The following is a 12,070-nucleotide window of genomic DNA, read 5'->3' on the forward strand; positions in this document are numbered from 1 at the left end:
GCCAATGCACCCCTTCCCTCTCTAGGAGCCCCTGCAGTAGGGGTGATCTCAGAAAGGGGAGGCAGAGGACTTGGGGGACTTCCTCTAAGTGGAAGGGTGCTAAGGGTTCAGGTGTGACCTAGAGATATGTCTCTGCATCTTTGCAAACACCAAAGTGAGAACTAGATCACTAGCCAAGGGAAGGGCTGGCAGCCAAAGCCAAAGTTTCCTCTTAACCCTTTACTCAACAGGAATCGCATCAAGGTATGGGGGTTGGTGGCACCATTGGTATCTGCAGAAGAAGCCAGACTCAGGCTGATGTAGTTAGCGGGCATGACTATAAATAGTGAAGGGGAGCCTCAAATAGAAGCGGTGGAGTGAGTCCCCGAAAGGTTGGTGGGGAGGAGATTGGACCTGAGGACCCGACTCCAGAGGAGGCAACAAAGCCAGTTCTGGGTCTTCAGTCTCCCACTGTCCCTCAGTCCGATAAAGTGTCAGCTCCCAGGAACATTTCAGGGAAGAGGGTAAAGTCAGGAGCTCTTCCCATGCACACGAGGGTGGTAGCTCACAACACTACCCTGGGACTGGGAAGGGTCAGGGAGGTAGGGACCTGTGTTCCTCCAAGCTCATTTCCCACAGCGGCTCCTGGCCTTTGGCTTTCCTGGATAGCAGCCTCCCCTCCTGACGACTGAAGGGCTAAGTAGAAAGGAGAGAAACTGCCCTATCTCTCTTGGTCTTTTTCTAGTTAAGTCCTCGAATTTGACTCCTCCCACACCTCTTAGGCACCCTCAGTAAGGTCCAGATGGATTGGCCCTCCACTTTCCCCGAGTCTGGCAAGTCAAGTCTCCTCCCTGACTGCCTTGATCTCCTCCCTCAGAGCCTCCCCCAGGTCAGATGTGGATCTTAGACAAGAGTCTGGGTGAGACAGCCCACACGTCCAAGAGGACTCTTCGAGCCAATGGAAACCCAGGCACAAACTTTAGGCACCAGGTGTCTGTCCTGCTTGCTCAGGCTCCTCCCCACGTCTTGTTCGCTCACAAAAGCTTTGGGCACCTAGGCCCAGGCCAAGCACCAGCAGGCAGCCAGAATTGAGTAGCCACACTAGGCTGAGTCCTGGAAAGAGAGACCCCTACAGCCAGTCGATAACTTCAGTCCAAGTTCTCACTGAGGACTTACCCAGCTCTTTGCTCTCTGCTGATGGTCACCGGTGGAGAAGGAAAGATGGGGCTGGTAAGACCTTTCAACATGAGTCAGCGCTAATCTGAACCACAGGATTTAGGATCAAGGGCCAAGTAGGATCAAGTGGGAAGTGGAAAGGGGAGTTTGGACCCCATCCCTCCGTTGGCCAGTGACTAGCGCTCCCCTCCCCACAAATTCCGCATTCTGACGTGGGTAGAGCTGGGGAGGGGGGAGCGCGCTTCTCTGCCAGTGGGGTAGGCGCGGTCTGGAAGGACCTTGCAGGAAGTCCGAGGCCGCTGGGCGTCTGCTTGGTCAAGAGGTGCCCACGATAGCAGTGGCTAGCTAAGGAAAAGCGAGTGAGCGTGCCCCAGGGAAGAGCTCCCTCCCGGAGCCCCAGATGGTGCATAACAGCGGGCGCAGTAAGTGCTCTGGGGCTAAAAGGCCTGGTACTGTGAGTGCAATGCCCTCAGGCGTCCAAGGCCCGCCCTTTCTCCGCTGTGCCCTTCTGAGCGCTGCTGCGCTGGAGCTCCACCTGCACTCCCAAGAGCCCAGAGACGAGAGAGTACGGGTGCGTTGAGAACTTGCTCGCTCTGGGGTCTGCACCTAGCGCAGCTCGAGATCCTTGCACTAGATGGGGAAATGGTTGCCTGCGTTTCTCCTCACACAACCTGTCCTGACTAGGATGGTAAGGCAGCGCCTGTGGGTGACCTGCCGCTCATCTCCCCTCCAACCTGGAGCCGGGAGGGCTGCGAGCAGCCCGCTAGCGCCACCTGCTGCCCGCGTCTGAGCGGACGAGGGCTGACGCCGGTACGTGGGTGATAGTCATTTCTACTCAGTGCGACCCACAGATCTGATCTTCAAACTAATAGGAACACTTGACCAAGACTTCCGAGGTCTCCAGCCCCGCCTCCTTCCTACTTTTTGTCTGATGCCCTCCCCTTGGCCTGTCTGCAGCCTCAATTGTGCTGTCATCCTGCACCTGCACCTGCTGTTGGCTGTCTGGCTTCCCTCAGAAAGGTCAGCCACACCCATGGTTTCAACCGTCAGCTGCCCCATTGTTCCTCGAACCAGATTTCCTCCTGGACTTTCAGACCTGGAAATGCTGAGCTCACCTGGATGGTTTTACCACCATCACTCTATTTGCCCAGTCACCCCTATCAATCCTCCCACTCCCAGACTATCTGCAATTCCTTCCAGAAGGTGCCTCTCTCCCTAGCCTGGCACACCCATTCCCTGCCCAGAGGAAGGTGCTGCCAGGTTCAAGACTTCACTTAAACCCCTCCATATTGAGTGGACAAGTCTTGGGGTTCACATTCAAGTCTTGGGGTGGGAGTCTGTTTCCACCTATCATACCCAAAAAAGCCTGCCTGGCATTTGAGAGTTTCCCTCTAAGGTACTGTGTGTTTCCTGGGACTTCTGTAACAAGTCTCATGAACTGGGTGACTTATATAACTAGAGTTTCTTTCTGAATTCTGACTAGAAGTCAGAAATCAATTTGCTTAGTGGATGGAGGAGTGCTGAGAGAGAAAACCTACCCTGGGCCTCAGTAGAATCCAGAATCCTTCATGAAGTCACCAGTCACTTGGGATTAACATTCCCACATACTCCAAAATGATCTCATCTAAGTTATATGGTTAAGGGCACAAGTTCAGTAAGATCACATTCTGAGGCCCCAGGCATTAGACCCAAATATGAATCTAGGGGGTTACAACCTAACCAATAATAAGCTTTGGGGGGTGGCTACATGCACATTTGGTTTTTTTGTTTTGTTTTTTGTGGCTTTTTGAGACAGGGTTTCTCTGTAGCTTTGGAGCCAGTCCTAGAACTTGCTCTGTAGACCAGGTTGGCCTCCAACTCACAGAGATCCGTCTGCCTCCCGAATACTGGGATTAAAGGTGTGCTCCACCACCACCCAGCTCTTTTGTTTTGTTTTTGTTTGTTTGGTTGGTTGGTCACATGCACATTCTGTAGCTGTGATCACGAAAGCCACCTGGACAGCTTGAACCGCTACTAGAGCAGATGGAAGCTGTGGGCAGGAGACTAAGGGAAGTCACTAGTGGTCATGCAGCCCTGTAGATTCCCATTTCAGCATTTCTGGAATGTTTATAAGTGCAGGTTCCTTGGGTCCCACCCAGGACTTCAGGTTGAAACATAAGGAAAAGGGCCCAGGGATATGTCTTCAGAGATTCCTCAGAGAGACCTTGCGTTTGGTGGTATCCACCTATTGGGTGGGGGTGGGAATGGACAAGAGTGAGCCCCAGTTGGTCAGTATGGAGAAAGGCAGTCTTTGGGCTTCCTCCAAGCCTTCTTCCTGCTCTCATCTTAGTGGGTCACCTCCCAGAAATGCCTCAAATACCAGCTACTCAAGCTTGCTGGAAGCACAGGCTATGCTGAGGTCAACACACTTAGCTGAAATGCTGAGTGCCTCCCCTCCCTTGCCTACTCACCCTTGTGATAGCTGATTTTTGTTGTTAACTTGATTGCAAGTAGCAGCAACTAAGAGATAAGCCCCTGGGCAAGTCTGTGAAGGTATTTCCTGGAAGTATTCATCAAGGTGGGAAAATCCTACCCCAGGCTAGATGGACTCTCCAGCAGTAGCCCAGATAGAAAGATGGCTGAGAAGAATGCAGTGTTGCTTTTGCATGCAAGCCTTTGCTCCTTGCTTATGAGTGCATTGACTATGCTGCTGCTGCTGCTGCTGCTGCCATCTTTGCTGATATCAAAACCCAGTTACTTTCGCCTTTCATTAAGGGTTGAAAGCCCTCCAGGAATCCTCCACGCCTTCAGCACCAGATTTAAGCTGATGAGGCATTGACTGGGGTCTCAGCCTGGTTATTGTTGGACTACCTCGTTCAGATTTTACAAGTCAATCAAATAAATTCCCTTTGCAATTATATTTATTCTATATTTTATATTATATTTATTCTAATAATTATATATTTTAATAATTAATATACTATATATAATAAATGTGCATTTTATTAATATGCTATATTTATTCTATCGATTCTGTTCCCTCTAGAGAACCCTGACTAATAAATAGAGCCTCTCAGCCTCATCACTGAATGACGACAGAGGCAGAGGCTGAACTATGTGTGTGCAGCAGAGAAAAGCCAGGAGCCAGTGGAGCTAGGAAGAGGCCAATGTAGCCTCTTGATCTCATGCTTCTGGCTTCCAGGATCGGGACAGAATTCATTTCTGTTATCTGAAGTCAACAAGTTTGTGATCCTTTCTAAGGCATTCTCAGGAAGCCCACAATTCCCTACCAGTCACTTCAGGGTCTCTCCAACCCAGCATAAATTTGGAAGTGACAGCAAGTATCTTGGGGGCAGGTGCAGCCTCTGAAGTTGAACCATAACAAGCCGTTGGGGACAGAGACCTTGATGTGCGTCATGCTTCTTGAAGGGTCTACTACCTCTTTAGGTGGCTGAAGCTCCCTGTTCAATGGACAAGTTGTCTTTCAGGAAGCTGCAAGATGCTGACTACTGGCATGCTATCTCATTTGGACTTTGGCTGGCAGGAACTGTAATGAGCTTGTTATGGTTCCCTGTAGATACCAGACAAACCCTCAGTGAACAGGGTCAGGAACAGCTTATGATTCAGGCCTCTGCTTCTGAGATCCTGGGCAACACGACACACAGTGTGGGGCCTGGGTGCAACCTCCCACTGTGCCACCTCAGCCAGGTATCTTGGCTACACCTCTACGGAGTATAGTGCCAGGTTGCCCCAGGGCCTGCTTGTAATGTATTCACCAGCTCCTAGTGAGCACTTGGAAACGATGACTACTCATGAGCATCCCCCACCCTGAGCTCTGGCTGCTCCAGAAGCAGAGCACCATGCCCCATGAGCCACAAAAGGGCTTACTTGTGCTCTGCAGCAGGTGACACAGGAGTCTTTAAAAACATCTCAGCCCTTCCTCTGCCACTGGGCAGAGATCCTGCTATCCAGTCTGCTCCTGTGGGTACCCACCTCAACTGTCCTTTGGGGCCCGAGGAGGAGAGTCCTTCTGGAAAGCAGAATGGGATAAGAAGATGGAGGCACATGATCTGGAATCCCAGCTCCCTACCTGGGTCGACCTAGGTAAGCATCTCAGTCTCCATGTGAGAATCACCACCATGAGCTGCATGAGAATACAGTGGAGGCACAGCATGGGTTGCCAGGGGGACATCTGAGGTGCTGACTGAAGCCTTGGGAAAGCCAATGCCTGGCAGGGCTGGGGGAGGGGAGGTCACTGACTATCGCAGTTGGGTCTGTCTCTTCACAACTCTTCCCAAAAACAGATCTCTAGACTTACAGAAGATGAAGTAAATACTGTCCTTCATGGGTGGTGAGGACAGAGGGGCCCTCTCTCCTGTCCAGCGGGCGCTAGCAGCTGTGGGTGCCCTCAGCTTCACTTGGGACAGTCCCAAGCACAGAGCCAGCTCCCGAGGTAAGAGGGAGCCATTGTTCCCAGTCTCCCAAGGGCAGGAGAATGTGTGTCACATGGCCCACCCTGTGCCAAGCCCCCATCCATGAGGGTGACAGTGAGGAAGGGAGGAGATTTGCACCCCACATTGGCTGTGCCTCTGACTGGGGTGAGGAGGATAGAGAATGGGCCCCAGGGAAAGGAGTTGTGAGAGGGGAGGGCCCAGCGAACTCAAGATATGTCTTAGAGTAGGGATGGGGTCACCTTATCCTCTGAAAATCTGGCCACTCGATTTGTGTCGTCCCGAAGGCTTCAACCCTCCACTGCACAGGAGGACAACTACCTGGGGTGGGGGTAGGAGACCCATAAGTCCTGACTTGAAGGGCTGCCTAGTATGGGGTGGAGACTAGCCCTTAGACAGCTGGAGATAATAGCTCCTCAGATCCTGACCCAGGGACCCCTCAAAACTGGACAGAAGGAAGGGACGTAATAACAAAGGTAGGATCTAGGACGGACCTATGCTGTCAGTTCCCAAGGCTGCCATCACAATGTGCCACCAAACAAGTTGTTTAGAAGTGCAGGCACATGTCGTCTTAGCTCTGAAGGCTTGAAGTCCTGTCTTCGGTGTCCTCAAGATTGGCCCTTCCTAGGTGTCTTAGGGTTTCTATTGCGGCAACGAAACACCATGACCAACAAGCAAGTTGGGGAGGAAAGGGTTTATTAGGTTTACACTTCTGCATTGCTGCTCATCACTGAAGGAAATCAGGACAGGAACTCAAAGAGGGCAGAAACTGACACAGAGGCCATGAAGGGGAGCTGCTTACTGGCTTGTTTCCCATGGCTTGATCAGCCAGCCTCCCAGGAACAACAGCCCAGGGATGGCACCACCCACCATGGGCTGGACCTTCCCCCATTATCATTAAATGAGAAAAATGCCTCACAGCTGGATCTCATGGAAGCATTTTCTCAGCTGAGACTCCTTCCTCTGATGACTTTAGCTTGTGCTAAGTTGACACACAAAATCACTAGGGCTGTGAGGAGTACCTGCACTGGATTCCTCTGTGCCTTGTAGGTGACTTTTATCATTCCTCTTTCTCTTCAGAGTCTGTCTGAATTTTCTCTTTATATAAGGACACTAGGTTAGGCCTCTCCACAGTGACCTCAGCTTCAGTGAATATATCTCCAGTTCCTGTTTCATATGTAGTCATGAGTCGAGGTACTTGGGGTCAGGGTTTCTCAATTTCTTTTTTTGGAAGACATGCATCAATTTTTAACAACCAGCATTCTCTGCCTTTTGTGAGCAGTGGCTTTATTCTCCAGTGTGCCCGTACTTCCTGACATGTATATCCTTCCTCTTTCTCATCAGTTAGTACTCCTGCCAGCCAACTGCTCTTCCAAGGAAGATTTGTGTATTTTTCCACTTCTGTTTTCCAAGCACCTTATAAATACCTCATGCCTAGCTGGCACTCCAAACTTGTTAATGATGAATAGGTGGGTACAAAGAAGAAAGGGCTAAATAGAAAGCCCTATATCCCATCTTCTAGGTAAAATGGTAAACCAGGACCAAAACTCCATGTCCAGAGAAACCCAGAGGTGACTGTTGCTCTCCCAGTTCTGACAGACATAGAGTGGCAGGGAGTGTCCAGCATTACAGTTTTACTCCCGTTTCCATCCCTGAACAGGACAGGGAATGCTGTTAATAAATGGGATTGTCATAAACTGGAAGACATAAATGAGTTTAATTGCAGCTGTTTCCCCAGATGTGGGGACCATATTGGCACATCAATAATTTTAACCCAGTAGTCCATAAACACATCTGAACATCTGAAGGGACTCTGGCAGGCCTTGCCCTTCCCCTATTCCCTCTGCCTTGTGAAAACAAACAAACAAACCCAAAAACTGTTATATTACATTCCTAAAGCTGGGCACCCAGGTCTATTCTCTTATTTGACCACTTCCTCCTCCTGAGGCTGACCACCAAGGTCCAGGTATCAAAAGTACTGAAGTCCACAATCAAAAGACCCCCTGTGCCTGCCCTAATTAACATATCTAATCGAAATTAATCAAAATTAAACACCTCATCCTAACCCAGTGTTTTCCCTTTTACCTTTACAAACTGCCATTTGCTTAGGGGCCACATCTGTCACTTCTTCCCAGAGGCGGTCCTTTGTCCCTCTAGGACAAATATCACTGCCCCCTTTTCCTTGTTCCTTTTCCCTTATTCCTTTTCCCTTTTTTTCTTGTCCCCTGTCTCCTGTTTTTGTCTCTTATTCTCTATCCTTTGTCCGTCTGGGGCAAATAAATCTCCCTTGTGCTGAGAACTTGGTCTCGGGGTGTCTTGTGCCGAATACTGGTCCCTTCAGCATCAATGAGCTTTAAGTCAGTATTATAAAATATCAGACCCAGGTGAACTTTGTAAAGGAGGTTTGTTTAGCTCACAGATTTGTGCAAACAACATGGTGCAGGCTCTGGTATGGATCCTTCTTGGCTATAGTGCCTCACAGTATACAGTATACAGTAATGGTGGAAACGTGTAGGAAAGGGTGATCAAATACCAAACCTAGTGTCGTAGAGAGCTGGGAAGGGCCATGCTTGCTCCTTTTATAACAATTACCTTCAAGCAACCCCCAAGAATTACCTTAGTCTTTTTCAGAGCAGGGTCCAAAGGAGCTCCCACCAAATGGCTCTTAAAAGTTCTGACACACCCCTCTCACCATCCTGGAGACTAAGTTTCTAACATTTTGACCCCCACTTCAATAAGTAGAGTGTGCCAGAAATAGCATGCCGTCTCTTGGACAATAGATAAACTTCTTTTTGCTACCACCTTGTCTCAGAAGTAAACAAGTTCAAAGGCTGTTCTCCTCAAGTTATGTCCACAGAAACATGTCCCACCATGTTCAGGATGTCCCATGGGTAGACCCTACAGCTGAGGTACTCGTGAAAGGCTAGATGCTAATATAACACATATCCTTACCGATGGGCTCTATCTTGGCTTAGTCACTGCTCTATTGCTATGAAGAGACACCACGACCAAGGCAACTCTTAAAAAAAAAAAGAAAGAAAAGAAAGCATTTCATTGGGAGTTTGCTTACAGTTTCAGAGGTTTAGTTCATTATCATCATGGCAGGGAGTATGGAGGCAGATGCTGCAGGAGAAGTTGAGAGCTACATCCTGATCTGTAGACAGAAAGAAGGAGAGCCTAGGCATGACATGGGTTTTTGATACCTCAAAGTGCACCATCAATGACACGCCTACTCCAACATGGCCACACCATTCTAACAAGGCCACATTTCCTAATCCTTCTAATCTGTTTAAAGAGTTCTACTCCCTGGTGACTAAGTATTCAGATAGATGAGCCCATGAGAGTCGTTCTTATTCAAACCACGACATTGTAACAAGTCTTTTCCTGTCCCACCAACCAGCTCCCAAATAATGACATGGAGACTTACTATTAATTATGAAAGCTTGACCTTAGTTTAGGCTTGCCCCACTAGCTCTTTTAATGTAAATTAACCCATTTATTTTAATCTGCATTCTGTCACATGGCTCATTACCTCATGGCTCCATACTGCTTATGCTGCTTCCTCCATGTCTGGCTGGCAACTCCACCTTCTTCTTCCCAGAATTCTCTCTCTCCATAATAAGTCCCACCTATACCTCCTGTCTAGCTACTGGTCATTCAGTTTTTTATTACACCAATCAAAGCAATACATTTTCACACAGTGTACAATATCCCGCAATACCACGTACCCCAGGAAAGTTTAGGAACTCAGATATAGGTGACATTTGGGGGCTCCCATGGTTTGGGAATACCAAGACATCAGCTTTAACCAGGTGTTATGGCTCATGACTGTAAACCCTAGCACTCAGGAGGCTAAGGCAGCTAGCTGGATTGCTGCAAATTTGAGGCCAACTTGGGCTTTGCAATGAATTCCAGAGTGAGACCCTGTCTCAAACGCATAGACAATGTCTTCTGGATAGGACAGAGCCATTGCACTTATGAACATTCAGTACAAGATCAAGCCAGTCAACATTCCAGCATGGACAGGAGAAGGGCTCATGAGGCTGCATCCCTAGCTGAGGAGCTATTGGTAGCTGGTCACTGCTGGGGAAGGAAGAACATTTCCTTTGGGAGTATGGCTTCTGGTAGGTTGCCCATGCTTCAATGGATAGGCCTGCAGTCAGCACTCAGTGTATTTTTTTAAGAAGACATGAAGGTGAGAGGGGGAAATATTGGAAGTGCTCTAAGGGATAGGGAGGGGGGTTTTAGTTGAATATGAAGAATTTTTTTAGTTGTGTGAAGTTGTCAAAGAATAAAACATCATTTTAAACAAAAACCACACATGCATGCACATACACAAAAAACAAGCAACCAGACAAAAACATTACCTCTAAAGAGAATCATAAGCCATCCTTACAGTAGTGCAGGATTCTAATCTCAGCTACTTGGGAGACTGAAATAAGAAGACAAAAAGTTCAAGGCCAACCTGGCCAACGCAGTGAGACCCTGTCTGAAAATAAAGAAGTCTGGGGATAAAGCTCAGTGGTACAGTTCTTGCTTAGCATGAAGAAGACCCTAGGTTCAGGTCTTAGTACTACAAACAAAAGAGTGCTGCATGGCAGTTGAACATCTTACCACTAGGACATAGAACTCCCAATCAGATGGTCTGTAAGGTCCTGGTACAAGCATGTGATCTGTATTTTTCCTTTGAACTGGGCTTGGGCATAGCCTATAGTGCAGTATCATCCAGGGAAAAGAGGGCCAAGCTTGAACTTGGGGACTGCTGCACCATCTAGTATGCTCAGGTACACCTTACTCTCCCCTGCTTCCCACCTCCACAATGACCTCATACTTATGCCACATTTGGTAGACACTTGTAAGATGTTTGTGTGATCTATAATGTTGTGGGCACAGGTGAAATGCATATATAATGGTGGTCCCATAAAAGTTTAATAAAGCTGAAAACTATTGTCTAGTGATGTTACATCTTACATAACCCATTACTTGTGTTTGCGATGGTGTTGGCACAAATTATCTGTTTAGATACAGAGACTCTACTATGTTCCGGTTGCCTACAGTGCAGAGTAACATCTGTACAGATTTGTTTCTCAGGAGCAACACCTTACACCTTGTAGTCTGTGTGTAAAAGACCACACAATCTAGGTCTGTGTATGGGATAAAATGGCCTAACAAGGAAATGCTCAGGATGTAACTCTATTATGAAGCAACACATTACTGAATTATTATTCTCATTACAATGAGAAGGAAATGGAGGGCTGGAGACCTGCCCAGGGGTTAACAGTGCTTGCTGCTCTTCTAGAAGACAGGAGTTCAGTTCTCAGCATTCACATTGGGGAGCTCACAACTACTTGTAATGAACTCCAGCTCCAGGGCATCTGATGATCTCTTCTCAAATGGCAAGCATGTGCATGTGCGTGTGTGCACACACACAGAGACAGATGGTGGCAGTCAAAAGCAGGCTGGCTTACCAAGGACTGATGCTCCTCCACAGCAGTGGACAAAGGAATATTGTAAGGCACCCAGCTGATGGTTGGCTAAAAGCAAGGTGGTTATGGGGTGGGGGAGTTATTCAGTATGACCATGGGCAGCCATGTGAATGGAAATGGAGGAGAGCACAGACCTGATTTCCTCCTGATATAATCTTGATTAGGTGACCTCTCTCTCTAGATATTTCCTTCCTCACTGTTTCATCTCAGGTATCTGTTGGTGATAAAAGTTGTCACCAGCACCCATCCTTTCCAGGTGCCTATAAAGGAGGAATGGACGGGAAATCTCCCAGCATCCTGGAATGGTTCTTTTGGGAGGAGTGAGTACCATTTCAAGGACATGTATATGTACAAGTATATGACACCTGTGTTAGAATGGGCAGATGGCCTGAAGGTATTATTGGTCTGGTGCCTGCAATTCATGACACCCCACTGAAGACACTAGTGAATTGAGTTGTTGCAATCCCTCTGCTCAAGTGTGTGATCCTGGGAGCATCTCCTCAGTGAAGAGGAGAATGGATAGCCTGTCTTTCACAGTTACTCACTGAGTTCCTGATACTGGTCAGGCTCTGGAAAAAGCTACCAATAGGACAGATATCCAGGACAATGAGGAGACTTGTGGGTATCCTGGATGATAGTCACCCAAGAGCCAGAGGGTACAGCTCAAGGAGCAAGAGGACAAAAAGGAGACAAGCAAGTCCACACGGTGGACAGTTGGGGTGAAAAGGAACAGACAGCAAAGCAAGGGGACACAGAAGAGGCAATGTGGTCAGAACAGTTCAGGTAGAAGCACTAGGTGGGGCCAAGATGGCTGCAGGGTTAAGGTGGCTAACATGAGGGATATAAACAGTCAGGGATGAGGCTCTGCGGAGGAAAGGGGCACATACTCGGGGATGTACTCTGGGGTTCAGAGTATTCCCAGTTCAGGGACACAGGGTTGGGGCCACTCTGGGGTTCTAGGCACTTCTGAGTCTGGCACTCCCAGGTCTGGGATACTGG

This window comes from Chionomys nivalis, chromosome 8 (assembly GCF_950005125.1).
Source record: "Chionomys nivalis chromosome 8, mChiNiv1.1, whole genome shotgun sequence".
Lineage (NCBI taxonomy): Eukaryota > Metazoa > Chordata > Mammalia > Rodentia > Cricetidae > Chionomys > Chionomys nivalis.